The 15,555-nt window shown below is 37.4% G+C and overlaps 1 protein-coding gene across 1 annotated transcript in view; it reads right to left on the minus strand.

Annotated features, from left to right (window-relative positions):
* The window catches only part of LOC122902509 (cytohesin 1 interacting protein), a 73,958-nt gene that overhangs the window by 31,482 nt on the left and 26,921 nt on the right, over positions 1-15,555 (minus strand). The window lies entirely within an intron of this gene.

Raw genomic sequence — 15,555 nt, forward strand, 5'->3', positions numbered from 1 at the left:
TTCTTCTGGTTGCCCTTCTACTACTTCGTCCTAACTAAAATGATCCATCATCTTTATAAGGAACAATGAGGGGGAAGACCAGCACACTCAGAGCTCAAATTTGGCCCTATCTTAGACAGCACTTGAATGCAGCATCAGCATGTGGTCCTGGGAGAAGAATGGAAAGGACAGGAAGATATCAGGCAAACCATGATGGCACAAGAATGTTGCCTATTGGTCCCTGAAGGCTCAGATGGGCCAAGGGCACCATCATGAGGTACACAAGATCACAGATACTTTTTCCAGTGGGGGACTGGGACATGTAGTTTCAAGAGGACTGGTTTCAGAGGAAGAGCAAGGGATGTAAGTAGAGGAAAGAATCAAAACAAAAATCAAAAAGAGAAGTTTTACATAGTACAAAAAGTCAACTGTGAATGTCAAAATAATTTTGAAGGTCAAAAGTAGAATGTAAAAGAGTAGAAAGTTGTGAACTAAAATGGAAGTCAGGGTGAATTCAGCTCAAGCAGAACCTGCCAACTATAAATGGTAAAGTCTTCTCAGTTAACAGTGCTTCAAGAGATAGAGCTACTTCAGGAATTTTTAAAACCTGATCACAGCATAATTCACTATAATTAGAATTGGATTATGACATGAACAAAATGATGTCTCTGAAAACACAAAAATATCTAAATCAAGGATTATAAATGTGTTTGCCTTCAGGGACAAGGTGAGTAAAATATTATAACATAAATGTATAAAACAAAAGAGAGTGATAGATACTTTGGCAACTAAATAATATGTCAATTATGAAAATATTTAGTATGTGTGTGTATGAGAGAGATTTTCAAACATCTCTAGGCTCTGAGGTACAGGACTTAAATCCACACTGTTAATTGAGGACAGCAGTCCACCTGTCCCCTAGGGATTTATGAAGTTAGGTAAATATTTTAGCATTTCAAAATGTCAAGTGGAGATTAAACATTTGCCTGATATAAGACCATATAGATCAAATGACAACCAAGTGTCATACATTAATGTTAAAATTGTATCAATTTAGTATGTTATAATGATCTTAAGTTAATATAAATTACAGAAGTATATTATTAAATTAAGAAATTGGAAAATGAATTTTTTTACTTAATTTATGAAATGTGATTTGTTTGCTTGTTTGTTTTTTAAAGATTTTTTATTTATTTGTTTGACAGACAGAGAGATCACAAGTAGGCAGAGAGGCAGGGAGAGAGGAAGGTCCTTGCTGAGCAGAGAGCCTGATGTGGGGCTCAATCCCAGGACGCTGAGATCATGACCTGAGCCAAAGGCAGAGGCTTAACCCACTGAGCTACCGACGTGCCCCTGAAATGTGTTTAAGGAGTAAAATTTTTCAAATCATGAGATCCATGACTATACAACCAGAGACAAAAGCAGATCTGACATTCAACCAGTACATACCAGTATGGTCACATTTGTTAATTATAAATTTAGACCGAATCAATTTTGATTGGCCGGTTCCCTGTTCTGATTGTTAAAGTCCTGTGTCATACCAATTACTAAATATTTTGAACAACATCCCGTATCCTTTATGATAAAATGTGGGGAAAGACTAAACTTTTTATACAAATAAGACTTCAAGTCTCAAACACTAGACTCACAAATGTGTTCTACTATTTACAACTTATTTTTTCTATAGAATTTACCTCAGGACAATTACAGTGTTCTGAACTCTCTTCCTCTTCATCCTCCCCCTTATATTATAAAGGTGATTCTAAAAGTGATTCAGATAAAGCCATCTACCTACTCAAAAGATTTCAGAAATGCCTCAGTGTTCATAAAATAAAATAAAACTTTTAAAAATTGCAGTTCTATCTAAATTCATTCTCTGAAATGTCATATTACTTTTTCTTAGATCTTTCTCTGAGACTTAGCATATTATACTTAAATTATACTTTGAAAGCAAGGGCCATTTTGTATCTTTAAATTTATATTCATGTCCTATGTATAGAAAGTGTTCAAGAAATGTTTTGGGTTTTGGTTGTTGTTGTTGTTTTTAAAGATTTTATTTATTTATTTGAGAGAGAAAATGAGAAAGAGAGAGAGAGCAAGCCTGTGAATGGGGGCAGAGGAAGAAGGAGAAGCAGACTCCCCTGCTGAGCAAGGTGCCTGATGCAGGGCTAGAAATATTTGTTACTAAAAACAAAAGGACAGGGAAGTAGATATTTAACAGAATGAATTAAATAATATTCTTCTAAGGCAACAAAGAAGAAAAACTAAACTAGCAGAAAATGTTTGTATTACACACTCATATTCCAAAGTGTCACAATCTTCTGTAAGGAGTAATCTGAGAGGTTTGAAAAGAATCTCTTCTAAAATATGTTTCTCATCTATTCAGAAAGCTAACATCACATTATTGGCAGGACGGGTATTCTTACTTGAGGCATTTTGTTCATAAATATGCAAACACTCTTGGAATGAATCAATCTTTAGTACCAATTAGATGAATCCTGAGGAGCTGGAACATGGGGATGTTGTACTAGAGCAGGTGAGAAGGGTACGACAAAAGTACAGAACACAGAAAGGCAGAGGTCTAGAAGACAAACTTGGCCAACTCTGCAACCTCTATGAGACTCACAGACAGTTATAGGAAGGTTGACAACAGGGGTTTCAGTGCTTAACTGCTCAAATGCAGGCTCTACTATTCAACAGTACTGTGACCTTGTGAAAGTCACTTAATCTTTCTGCTTTGGCCTGAATTGTGTCCCTCTACAGTCATGTATGGAAGCTCCAAACCCCAAGGTGACTGTATTTGGAGATAGGACCTATAATTAAGGAAGTAATTAAAATTAAATAAAACCATAGCATGGAGTCATGATCCCATAGGATTAATGTCTTTCTAAGAAGCGACATCAGAGAGCTAGTGCTTGCTAGCTTGCTCTCTGTCTCTTTGCCATGTGAGGAATAGAGAGGGGGTAGTTTTCTGCAAGCCAGAAAGAGGGCTCTCACAAGGAACTCAGGTACTTTGACTTCCCAGCTATAATAAACCATAGTAACTATAATAAATTTTAGTTGTTTAAGCTGCCCAGTCTGTGGTATTGGTCCAAGCTGACTAATATGCTCTCTAAACCTCAGTTTTTACATATCTAAAATAAAAATATGTAGGGAGAAACAGATCAAATAGTCCAAGCATAGCACTTGATATAAAGTAAAGTATTACTACTGAGTTTTAAGTAATAAGAATTCAAAGGAAAAACTTCAGAGGAAATTGCTTGAATTCTCTACAGAATTATCTACTACCAAATGTTCATAGATGCAGCAAAAATGCCCTCATCCATCTGAGAGCAGTCTAGAGGCTAGAATATATGTGAAAATCCTTACTGTCATATAACAGGCAGATTATGCTTGCAAAGCATTGCAGAGCCAATGTCTGAAATTTCTAGATTATCTTTAGCCCAATTCACCTCTTCATTAGTGTAGATATGGGAGAGATGTAAGTTGTTCAAATAATAAGAATTTCTCTGTGTCCTTCAGATTCTAAGATAGTTGTTGAGTTTGGGCTTTATTTTGGCCCTTTGCCTTTATTTGCACAGAAGGCCTTTATTGGGTTCCTGGAATACCATACAGTTTTGTTTCATTTAGGTTTTTCATTTTGCTTATTTGTTTTATTTTATAATTTTGTCTTTCTTTGTACAGGAAGCCCATATTTGGTTACATGGACTGACAAAAGAGACAGGATAAAGTCCTCCAGACAATATTTGATTCTTTTATATTTGAATTTGCATAAAGTAGATTTAGTTTGGTAAAGTTACTCTCCTATCTGAGAGCCAACCACCAGTGACCACTGTTTTGTCCTATTTCTCACCTTACTTGAATTACCGAACTGGGTAGATGGGGCTCTCTATCTTCCCCAAACACTCAGTGGGTCACTGGGATTCTGAGAGCATACCTGAAAGAGGAGGGGAGCCTTTTTCAGAAAAGGGTAAATTACAATCCGGCCTAGTTCTGAAAAATAGCAAACTCAGGAAAGGGAAATAACAGAAAAAGAGGTCATGAAATCCCTGTATGGGAAATCTTAATGTGGGTACAAACCAAATATTAGCTTAGAGTTGTGACATAAAACCACACATACACATGCATACAACTTTAAATCTAATATAAATAATAGCTAACACTAGATCATATCCATTATGGCTTTTTTAAAGATTTTATTTATTTATTTGACGGACAGAGATCACAAGTGGGCAGAAAGGCAGGCAGAGACAGAGAGAAGCAGGTTCCCTGCTGAGCAAAGAGCCCAGTGCGGGTCTTGATCCCAGGACTTTGGGATCATGACCTCAGCTGAAGGCAGAGGCTTTAACCCACTGAGCTATCCAGGTGCCCCATATCTATTATGCTTTACTACAAGTGCAAGGAAAAAATTTTCTGATCTTTTAAAGCTTAATCCAATCAAATCATGAAGCTATGGGTAGATTATTGTATTAGCCAAGAGATATAGCTACTGAATTCATCTGGGGCCTTAAACAGATTATCTAGATCAGTGTTTCATGAATCCACTCAGTAGGATAATTTTAAGCCTTCTTTTAAGTGTAAAAATACATGATCTTGATACATTCATTTTGTGTATTTATCACATAGAAAAATCATTAACTGCATCTTTATTTTTATTTTATTTATTTATTTATTTATTTATTTATTTATTTATTTATTTTTGCCTTAACCTCTTCAGGTTTAGGGCGAGTCATCTGAGGGTAGTGAAACATGCCAAAGATCAATCTCTGGGAGGTTCCATGTTAAAGCTATAAAGTTATACATGGGCCACTTGGAGATGATAGGTATGTGTGTAGGGTTTTTATGGCATCTTTGCAGATGTGTCAATGTTATCTATACAAAATGCTCTGTAGGTAAAGAAGATAAGTCTTTAGGACACAGTCTCTACCATAATTTTAAGAATGTACTCCTCCAAATATAAGCAGATCCTTTTTGTAACCTGGAGAAAAGAAGAAAGTAGACGTGACAGCTTCTGAGATTTCCAGCCCTGAACTTAACCACAGTAGTTCTGCTTTTATTTGCTTTAGACTGTGCTCCTCCTTGTACCACATGGTTTTCTTGGGTTAAAAGATTAAAATTGAATGAAAACAACAGGCTTAGAGAAGAGAGAAAAGAATCAACTCATACTGTGTGAACATCAGTAGCCTTTGAAGTCACTTTATAATAATGTGTCAGTCCACAAAATAGTTTCCCAAAATCCAAACATGTCTCCCTTTTAGAGGGAAAAGCCCTAATAGTGAGACAGGGTCCATGGAAACGAGCCCCAAATGAAAAACATTGGGAAAATAGGTATTTTCTGTCTACCGCTGTTGTTAAACTTCTTCTGCTACAGAGCAGAACCAGGATGTGGCAGGGATACAGCCTCATATACAAGCCAGACTCAAAAACAGAGGACCCCGGCTCCAAAAAGCACCAATGAGCTTCCTGAGTCTCCTGCCAATATTGACCAATCAGGACAAGGTTCTTCCAACCAATCAGGAAGAGGCCCTTACAACCAATCAGGACAAGGCTCTTCTAACTTGTTAGAAAGAAGGCACTTTATCCACATAAGCGGGTCCTGCCTTGGGTTTGGGGATTTCTGCTTGGCTACTGCCTGTAGGTGCTCTTACTACTATAACAATAGTAAAAAACTCTTTAAGCATAAACGCAAAGTAACCAGCATAATCGGTAGTCAAAAGATTCCTAATTCAGGATTTGTTGAAAACAGTTTTTAAACAATCCTTTCTTCGTGAATTTATTAAGACAGAGGTAGAGAAGGTTTAACCAAATTGAGGTACATTTGCATCCCAAAAAAGTCATCCTATGAAATGAAGATGCCTTTCTGAGAAGTATTAAATCTCTAAGAGAAATAGAGTGGCTAACCTATTATGAGTACTTTCCTTGCTTGAGAGGTATTATCTTACCCAAAACAACATACATATATGTATATCTCTATATATAGATATTATTGCTCTAATAACCATGAAATAAGTGGATAATATCAGCTAAACCTAATTAAAAAATGGGTGGTTTCCATTTGTATATAGGAGTAATTCATTGAAATGAGTTTATTCAAATCCATCTCAAAGAGTTGGACCTTAAAACATTTGGGCAAGAAGATAAAATATTTATAAATAGATTATATATACATATGTGTGTATCCATATATATGCATGCGTGTGTGTGTGTGTGTGTGAGTGAGTGAGAAGGAGAGGGAGAGAGAGAGATGAGATAGAAATCATAAATAGACCAAAAATCATAGAAGAAATTGAGAAAGTAGCCAGAGGTCTAACCTTTAAAAAATATTGAGGTCCAGGGGCACCTGGGTGGCTCAGTGGGTTAAGCCTCTGCCTTTGACTCAGGTCATGATCTCAGGGTCCTGCTTTGGGCTCTCTGCTAAGCAGGGAGCCTGCTTCCCCCTCTTCCTCTGCCTGCCTCTTTGCCTACTTGTGATCTCTCTCTCTGTCAAATAAATAAAATCTTTTAAAAAAATATCGAGGTCCAGGTGATTGTCAGTGCTATGCCAGTTTTTCAAGATAGGGATGGTTTTATATTAATTGTCACAGAGCATAAAACAAGATGCATTCTATAAAGCTAACTAATCTGATCTTAAACTAGATATAGAGGGAGAAAAGTAAGGAAGGATGGAAGGAGGAAAGGACAGACAGGAGGGAGAAAGGAGAGGGAAGGGGGAAAAAAACAGAAGGGGAGAAAGAGAAGGAGAAAATTTAGTCAATCTCACTTATTAATTCTGACACAAATATCCTAATTAAAATATCAAATTGTGGGGAGCCTGGTTGGCTCAGTGGGTTAAAGCCTCTGCCTTCGGTTCAAGTCATGATCTCAGGATACTGGGATCAAGCCCTACATCAGGCTCTCTACTCAAGAGGGAGCCTGCTTCCTCCTCTCTCTCTCTGCCTGCCTCTTCACCTACTTGTGATCTCTGTCTGTCAAGTAAATAAATAAAAATTTTTTAAAAATCAAATTGAGTTCACTAGTGAATTAAAAATAATGCCTCTCAACCAAGTAGGAAGTATTCCAGGAAAACAAGGATTGTTCAACATTAGGACATAAAATATTAACAGAAATCACTAAGTTTCTGGATGATAGAAGGTTTCAAAGCAATAGATGGTAAATCTATCAAGATTCATCTTTGCTTTGGAAAACCCCAAGTAGGGATTTGAAAACTCCAAGCAGGAATAGGAGGAAAACTTTTTTAACATAATGAAGAGTATCTGCCAGAAACACCCACCAAATAACACTCTCAGTGTTGACATGTATTTCCACTGGAGTGAGAAAGAAGACGGTGATGACAATAGCCTTCATGCCTGTCACTGTCGTACCGTGCTTCACAGATAGGAGGTAGAAAATGTGTAAAAAGACAAAACTGTAAGCTTTAGTGATGATATGGTTGCACAACTAGAATATTTAAGACAAACCACAATCCACCAAAGAATAGACTTCGATGATTTTAAGTGTAGGATTCAAAGAACAACATATAAAAAGAAATGAATTTATCATACTGCAGCAATGGATGAAAAGAACTGTATTAATGGGGGAAAGAAATATAATCAGAATAGCCAAAAGCTATAAAATAGAAATGAACCTTGGGTGTTTAAGATTTGATGAAGTTTATAAAGTCTAAACTAAGCAAAAGGAATACCATGTTCCTATATGAGAAGAGTCCTTCTTAAAAAGCTATTATCCCCGTTTTCTAAGGTAGCCAATGTACTGCAAATCAGACTCCCCACAGTTTTGGCTGGTTTCTTTTTCACATTTGACATACATTTGTAGCCTCATCTGAACAAGAAAGTGCACAAGACTAGCCAAGAAGAATTTGAAAATAATAGTGGTGGGTGAGAATGGGCATTGAGAAAACTGCCTTACTTGTATCAAAAGATATTATAAGAGTTAAAACTGTCACGTAGAATAGCTCAATAAAAAGAATGTTAACAAATATAATGCTGGCAAATGAATAGAGATTCCCAAAACATATCCATGTATATTCAGAAATGTATCGTATCATCAAGGCAATTTATTTCATTAGGAGAAGAGTAGACCTTTCAATAAATGGAGTTGGTACCCACCTGGAAAAAATTAAGTCATAGTCTTTTATTACAATACAATAATAAATTCAAGATGGCTTAAACAGTTAAATATAAAATTAATTTTACATAGGTGAAATAATAACAGAAAATACAGAATATTTTAGTAAGGTTAGGTTGGGAATGGTTTTTCTAACAGTACAAAAGTCCAGAGAGTGTTAGAAACATAAAGATTAAAAATCTGTGTTTACTGAAAGCTATAATTTACATAAGTTAAAGCTAAGAGGGGCAGATAACAAGAAATTTTTTGTGATGTACCATTAGATTAAGGCCATAATTTATAAAGAGTGCTTAAAGTTACACTTTACAAAAAAGTACTTGAATGAGCAAAAGCTGTGAACAGATAATCTGCAAGAGTACAAAGCATCGGCACATTTCTTAAAGGATATTCAAACATGTTAGCAATGAGGAAACTAAACTTGAAATAATAGATACAAATTTTTGCTCACCAGATGAACAAAAAATAAAAATGGGTCATGTCTAGTATTGGTAAAGTTACAATTAAGTGGGCTTTTCGCACTTTGTAGGAACGTAAATCAATACAGCTTTATTAGTAATGTGACAGTTTTGAAATTAAGACATGCATACCAGGAATCTTACTTCTAAGAATTTACCCCACAGAAGTACTCTTACACATGCAGAAAACAGTGCAAAAAGGTTTCTTGTGGCATTGCTTGTAATTTGAAAAACTGGAGTTTTAAATGTATATCAACTGAGAAGTGTCTAAATAAGTAACGGTAATTCCATGTAATATTCTACACCCATTAGAAAATATAAAAGAATCATCCTTATGCATAAATAGCGTTAAGGCAAATAAAGCAAGAGAAAAGAACAATGTGAGTAATAGAATCCAATGCTTTTTCCTTAAAGAAAGATCACATACATATGTGTATTCTAACATATATAAACCTAAAAAAAATAAAACACCTCTGCACAGATACGTGCCAACCTGTGAGTAGTGGTTCCCTCTGGAGAAAGGGAGTGGGGGAAGGGAGGGAACGGTGTGAAGCAAGACTGACAAAATTTATTCTACGTATGGTTTGAACCTTTTATAGTAAGTATGTGTTCATATATTAGTTGGTCAGGTTTAAAAATACCAATAATTCAGGGCTGCCTGGGTGGCTCAGTGGGTTAAGCCTCTGCCTTCAGCTCAGGTCATGATCTCAGGGTCCTGGGATTGAGTCCCACATCAGGCTCTCTGCTAGGCAGGAAGCCTGCTTTCTCCTCTCTCTCTCTACTTGTGATCTCTCTCTGTCAAATAAATAAAATCTTTTTAAAAAATACCAATAATTCACAGAGAATTTTTAAGTCAATCATATTTTGTTGATAATAATATCTTTGCATTTTCTGGGTCCTCGCAGTTGTTTCTCGATGAGAATTATTGGATGTTTGCTGTTTGTTGATGAGCTAACATTTTCGTTTGCTTAATGGGATTTTTTTCACCCATTTAGGAAATTCTTTCATATTTCTTTATCATTTTCTTTCCACCAAGTAGACTTCTTCTTCAGAAAGGGCTACCGAAGTCCCCACAACAGTATAGCAAAGGAGAGGAACACAATCATAGGCCACCAATTTTTATGCAGGTAAAGGGTATTTCTCAGCTGCCTAGTTCAGTTCTCGTTAGTCATTTAACACCCTTTCCCTTCCCCACAACACACACAGAGTTCCATTTCAAAATCCAAATCTTTCATCAAAATTCAAGGTAAACAAGTAATAGTGTTCCTTCCTCTTTCCTTAGCTACACACCCTGCGTCACTCTTGGTGCTCAGTTTTTTCTTCACTTGCCCAGGGCCTGTGGGCAGTGCCAGCCCCACAGAACAGGGAAAGGTTGGGGGTGGTTAGAAAGTAGTTTCTTAGAAAACCAGAAGCCTATTTGAGACTGGAATTTTGTGTACTACTTGGAAAAATAAAATACCTACCTAACAGGTAGGTAATTTCCTCCTGACCTTTGAAAAAAATCCGAACTCCTTAGCCTGTCCTTTAAGGTTGTGTATGTTTTAGTAGATCCTATGACCTCATATCACACCACATCCTGGTTACAGGGGCCTTTCCTCTGACCCTCCAACAGAAGGCAGTTTCTCCTCATGGCTTTTTGCATTCACTCTCCCCTCTGCCTGAAACAGTGCTCTCCCCATCAAATTTCAGGTGTCTTGTCCTTCTCTCTCTCTCTCCAAATGTCAGCACACATATTACGTACTGGAGAGGCCCCAACTATTCCCAACTGCATGGATAAAGAAGTTAAATAAGTCACATCCAAATGGAACAACTCTGTAGAGAGTGTTTGCCTAGGAGTTCTCCAAGTGGACAACTCTCCACTGTACTAAACATCCAGAGCTGTCTGGATCAACCCTGCCACCTGTAAGGGACTTGGCTTTGACAATACTAAGAGAGTCAGCAGAGAGACTAGAAGGGAACAACTTAATGGAATGTTCCTCACCTTCTCCATTTTTGTCTTTAGAGTCTTGAGAGGTGGGGTGTACATGTGCGTATGTGAGCAACAGAAGGAACTACAGAAGAGTAATAAGGTAGCTTCTTGAAATATCAGAATCCTCTATCTTACTTCTATTCTTGTATACTTAAAATAAGAAAAAGAGACATGAACTCTTAATGTCTCAGAGATTCAAATGTAATACAGAGAGGAATCGTATATTTGTCCTTTCTTTCTATGTGCCCATAACTTAGCACAGAGCCTGACTAACAATGGGCACCAATATATTTTTCCCAACTTTATTTAATTAAAATAATAAAGCCAAGTAGATACAGCATAGGTAGTGAGCATAGGAGACAAACCAATAACAATGCATCCCTCTTTGGTAAATCCATAGTATTTGTTAGAATCTTCACTATAGAATCAACTAAATATAGAACTGAAAAAAAAAAAATCCTTGAAGTCATAGGAAGACTGAGAGCCATCTCATCTAACTCCCTTAATTTTCAGGTTAAACAAATAGACAAACAAAAAACTAAGGCCTAGGAAATGTAAGTCTCACTGAAGAGAGAGAGTAATTTCATGGCAGAACTATGACTAGACTACTTGCTGTCCTTCAATTCTGTAAGCATTTACTGAATATATAATCATAGTAATAGCTAAGTGATGTCCTGAAGTGTTTACTCTCAGAAACCCATGAGAATGGTATTATATTTATCATCCTCTTTCAGATGATACTGAAGTTAACAAAGTTGCATAATGTTTATACCTAGGACAGCCAAAATTAAAATCCACATCATACACTTTGAATGACAACAGTGTAAACCACTGGTCAATATTGCTTCCACAAAATTGCTCTACCACTGTGGGGACATAAAGATGAACCAGGTATGACCTCTGCCCTCATGGAGATCAGAATCCAGGTAGATAATAGAAAAAAGTTTCAGTATGATAGCAAACAAAACAATAATTCTAACAAATACCAGGGTTTATCAAAGAGGAGTCAAGTATTTCCTCTACTGTAGCTCAGCTCATTCGCCCAAGAAATTTGCAATCAGATAGTGATATGATTTGTATATATTAACCATAATAAAAGGAAGAGTGCCAATTGTTAGTTATTTGAATTGTGTCTCCCAAAAAGATATGTTGAAGTCTTAACGATTGGTACCTGCAGCCTTATTTAAAAATAGGGCCTTGCAGATATAATCACGATAGATGAGAAGTTGGGTGGACCCTAACCCAGTGCGATGACTGGTGTCCTTATAAGAAGACAACACCACGTTGAAGGGAGACACACAGGAATCAAACAAGGTGACAGAGGCAGATTTGAGATGGTAAGCTTTGCAGTTGCAAGTCAACAAATACCAGGAATGAATGGCCACCAACAGAAGCTGGGAAGAGGCAAGAAAGGGCTTAACCCAGAGTCTCAAAGGGTGCCTGGCCCTGATGTCACCTTGATTTCAGCCTTCTAGTTTCTGGAAATATGAAAGAAAAAAGTTCTAAGCTAAGTCACTAAGTTTGTGGTCATTTGTCATGGCAGCCCTAGGAAACTCCTATGCATCCATTCTTCCTGTACTTAGAGATCGTATAACAAGGTCAAAGGTGAAACGTGCTGTCAGTCTCAAGAGCAGGTGATCACTCATCACCTCTTTGGTCTGCATATTGACTCAGAACACAATGAAAGGGCTTGGAAGTCACAAGTATTGACATTTCATACACAAATTCATGACAAAGAATCATGCTGAACTTGGAAACAATGACACTTTCTCTTTAGCCAAGCTCTGAACATTCTTTTTTTTTTTGCTAATGTCCTGGGTGGGGCTGGCAGGAAGGTTGTGTAAATGAATGATTTAATCTAAGATAGGTGGACAGCTGGACTGGTTCCCAAAACAAAAGCCTTGGGAAATTGCCATGAAGGCTGGACACTAAGTCACCAGAGGCAGCCAGCTAGGGCTTTTCCCTCCTCACCAGTGGAAAAATACAGAACCTACTGCTTCTCTGGACAAGCACCTGATTACGTGGTCTTGCCAGTGGCAGCCAGAAAAAAAGCAGGCCACTTGTCTTGTTGGGCAAGGATGCGATCTATGTCAAAGAATGCTGACTTCCAGTGTTGAGCAAGCTCATCTATTACTATTTGTACACCCATTTACAACTCTGATTGTAAAGAGGAATTGTCAAGATAAAAGGAAGTTAATTAGTTAAGATAATTATATCAATTTAAATTATTTATTTATGTAAATAATTAATTTGAATTAATTTGAGTAATTTAGATAAATTAAATTAGAAGATAAAAGTATCTTAATTATTAAGATAAAAGTAAGCAAGGATTGAGTAAGTACAGTAGCAGTGATCTAGGCTCCAGAAGATCTTGTTTCCTTTCCCAGCTCTAGCACCTACCAGTTTTAGGGCTTTGGCAAAGTCAGTGCCAGTTGGGGGTATGTTTCTCCATTGACCCAAGGCAGGGAGGAATGCCACATCATTATGAGGATCAAAATAAATGACATAGTACATGGAAAAGTTCTATGAGATTATAGTCTTACAGGAATTTGAGGGTCTTAAAGTTCCCTGGAAGGTACTGGCAATTTGACACACAACCTATACTCTCCTGGTACAATATTTCTAAAAACCATTTTGGTCCAATACCGTTACACACACCAGTGGGGAAGTTGTATGAATGCCATCACATCAGCTACAGACTAAACTTCAGAGGCCTTCAAATAGTTTTCAGCACCTTCCCTGGCCTGTGCCCAGCACCCTTTCACAGCTGTGTGTCCCTGTGTGTGACCTTACACGTACACTGCTATGAAAGGAGTAAGGTCACCCTGTTCAGCTTGAGCTCTTAGGCCCCTGGACAGATATGTGCTTTATTTTCCTCACCTATAAAACAGGACCAAGTATACCACATATCACCTAGTAAAACACAAGAGTACTCAGGCAATAGTATTGTTCAATAAATGCCTCCCACAATCATCATTATTGGTAGTCCTATTTGCCTTACAGCTACCCTGTGTTGCTGTTTTTATTTCATACAAATGTTTTTTGTCCACCTTCTTACCTTTTTTTCTTTTTAAAGATTTCATTTATTTATTTGGCAGATATAGACACAGTGAGAGAAGGCACACAAGCAAGGGGAGTGGGAAAGGGAGAAGCAGGCTTCCTGCCAAGCAGGGGGCCTGACACGGGGTTGGATCCCAGGACCCTGGGATCATAACCTTTTTTAACATCTGACCCCCTACCTGCGTCTTCCAAGCTCGGGCCCTGGGTTCAGCCTTCAACACAACAAAATGGCAGGCAATAGGTCTCCCTATGTACAGTCCTGCAAAGTAACTATTCCTATCCAATGTGTCAAAGCGCAGGCCTACTAAATTTAAGTTTAGACTTCTTAGACTTTCATTAAAAATTCACTCACTATCTAGTTCTCACCTAATCTTCCTGTCTTAACTTTTAATTTAAATAAATTCAGAGGCCCCAAGACATATAAGCCTTCCTCCTGAGAATACATCTAGCACTGACATACCTCTGCATCTTTGTTTAAACTGTCCTTTCTTCCTAAAACCCAATCCCCATTTCTATTCATTGAAATTTCCCTCACTGTTAAGAGCTAAGCCCAAACACTACCCCCTCTGTGAAATATTCCTGATGATGGCCACAAGCATATCTCACTGGTACTACTGAACTGCTATAACATTTAGTATCTGCCCCATTCTCACAGCCCTTGACACAACACCATATATTCTAGATGTTTATTTGAATAGCCATCCTCCTATTAGGATGAGAACCCCATTTTATATATATTTGTCACCTTCATAGGCTTAAACAACATGTTAGTTTAGTAAAAATTGAATGGATATATGTCAAATGAAAAAATAAGATTTTTAGAACAGATAGTTCAGTTGATTAGATGTCACATGGAGGTTTCGGAGGTGACATGGAGGGAGATGGAGCAGATAAAAATTACTCAAAATAAGAATTTTATTTCAAGCTATCTCATATGTTCATTTGGTGAGGCACTCAGAAGTGTGGTAGAGGAACAGTCGGATACTTAAGGATGCACTAGATGGTAAAATAGCCATTGTTCCTGACCAATTTCTTTTGTTCAGACCAAGAAGAAAATACACAAAGTAGAACGGGTAAAATATTAAAAATTCTTGGGATCATGGAGGGGGAACACTAAAGTGTACGTAATCACTAAAATATCTGCTTTAGGTTAGCAGTGTCCAAAAAAAAGTTTCCACCATTTTACAGAAAAGAGAAAAGGAAGGAAAAATATACCATTTTATGGAAAAAGCAAAGGAAGCATTTTGTCTTCTCTGCTAGTAGTTCAACTTCAGCCGACAAACCCTATAACAAGGAGAATTTCAGCACCACCGTCCTCTGTAATACTGGAGAAGAATAAAAATGAAGTCTGTATATGAGATGCATCTGCAGAGAGACAGTAATTACTGGCCAGGACTGATTAAAATTCTCACTAGGACCTCAGAGAAGCACTGATCATGGTTCGGCAAAGAAAGGAAAGCATCGCTACTGCCTTCCAGAGCACGTGTGGAGTGAGGAACAAAGACAGCAGAATATATCACTGGCTCCTAGCCACAAGCTAAGAAAGTGAATGAAGGAAAAGCCAGATTGTATCGATCTGTCACTCCTATCTATGATATGATATTCAACTCATAATTAGTGTGTAGGACAACACTTTCCCTCCCTGTAAGCAGATTGTTAATATTCCCTAGGTCTTTCTCATGCTACTGCATTTCATTTCCCTATATAACAGCAATCATAGGGGCAAAGTTGGTTTGTGTTACATATCTGTCTCACTCATACACCTGGCAAAAAAATTCTGTACATATTACACAATTGATACGTAGCCAGAAATGGAATGTTTCCTTCCCTCTTGACTCCAGAAAACAGACTCAGGGTTTTACTCCCTGAACCAGGGATTACAAAGTGGTTTTTTTGCCAGGCTGTTCACTCCCACCTTCCCCTGGCCTAGAAAGCTGGTTTACTAGTTGGCTTCTCTAGTAAATTTTT

Source organism: Neovison vison, chromosome 3 (genome assembly GCF_020171115.1).
Source record: "Neovison vison isolate M4711 chromosome 3, ASM_NN_V1, whole genome shotgun sequence".
Lineage (NCBI taxonomy): Eukaryota > Metazoa > Chordata > Mammalia > Carnivora > Mustelidae > Neogale > Neogale vison.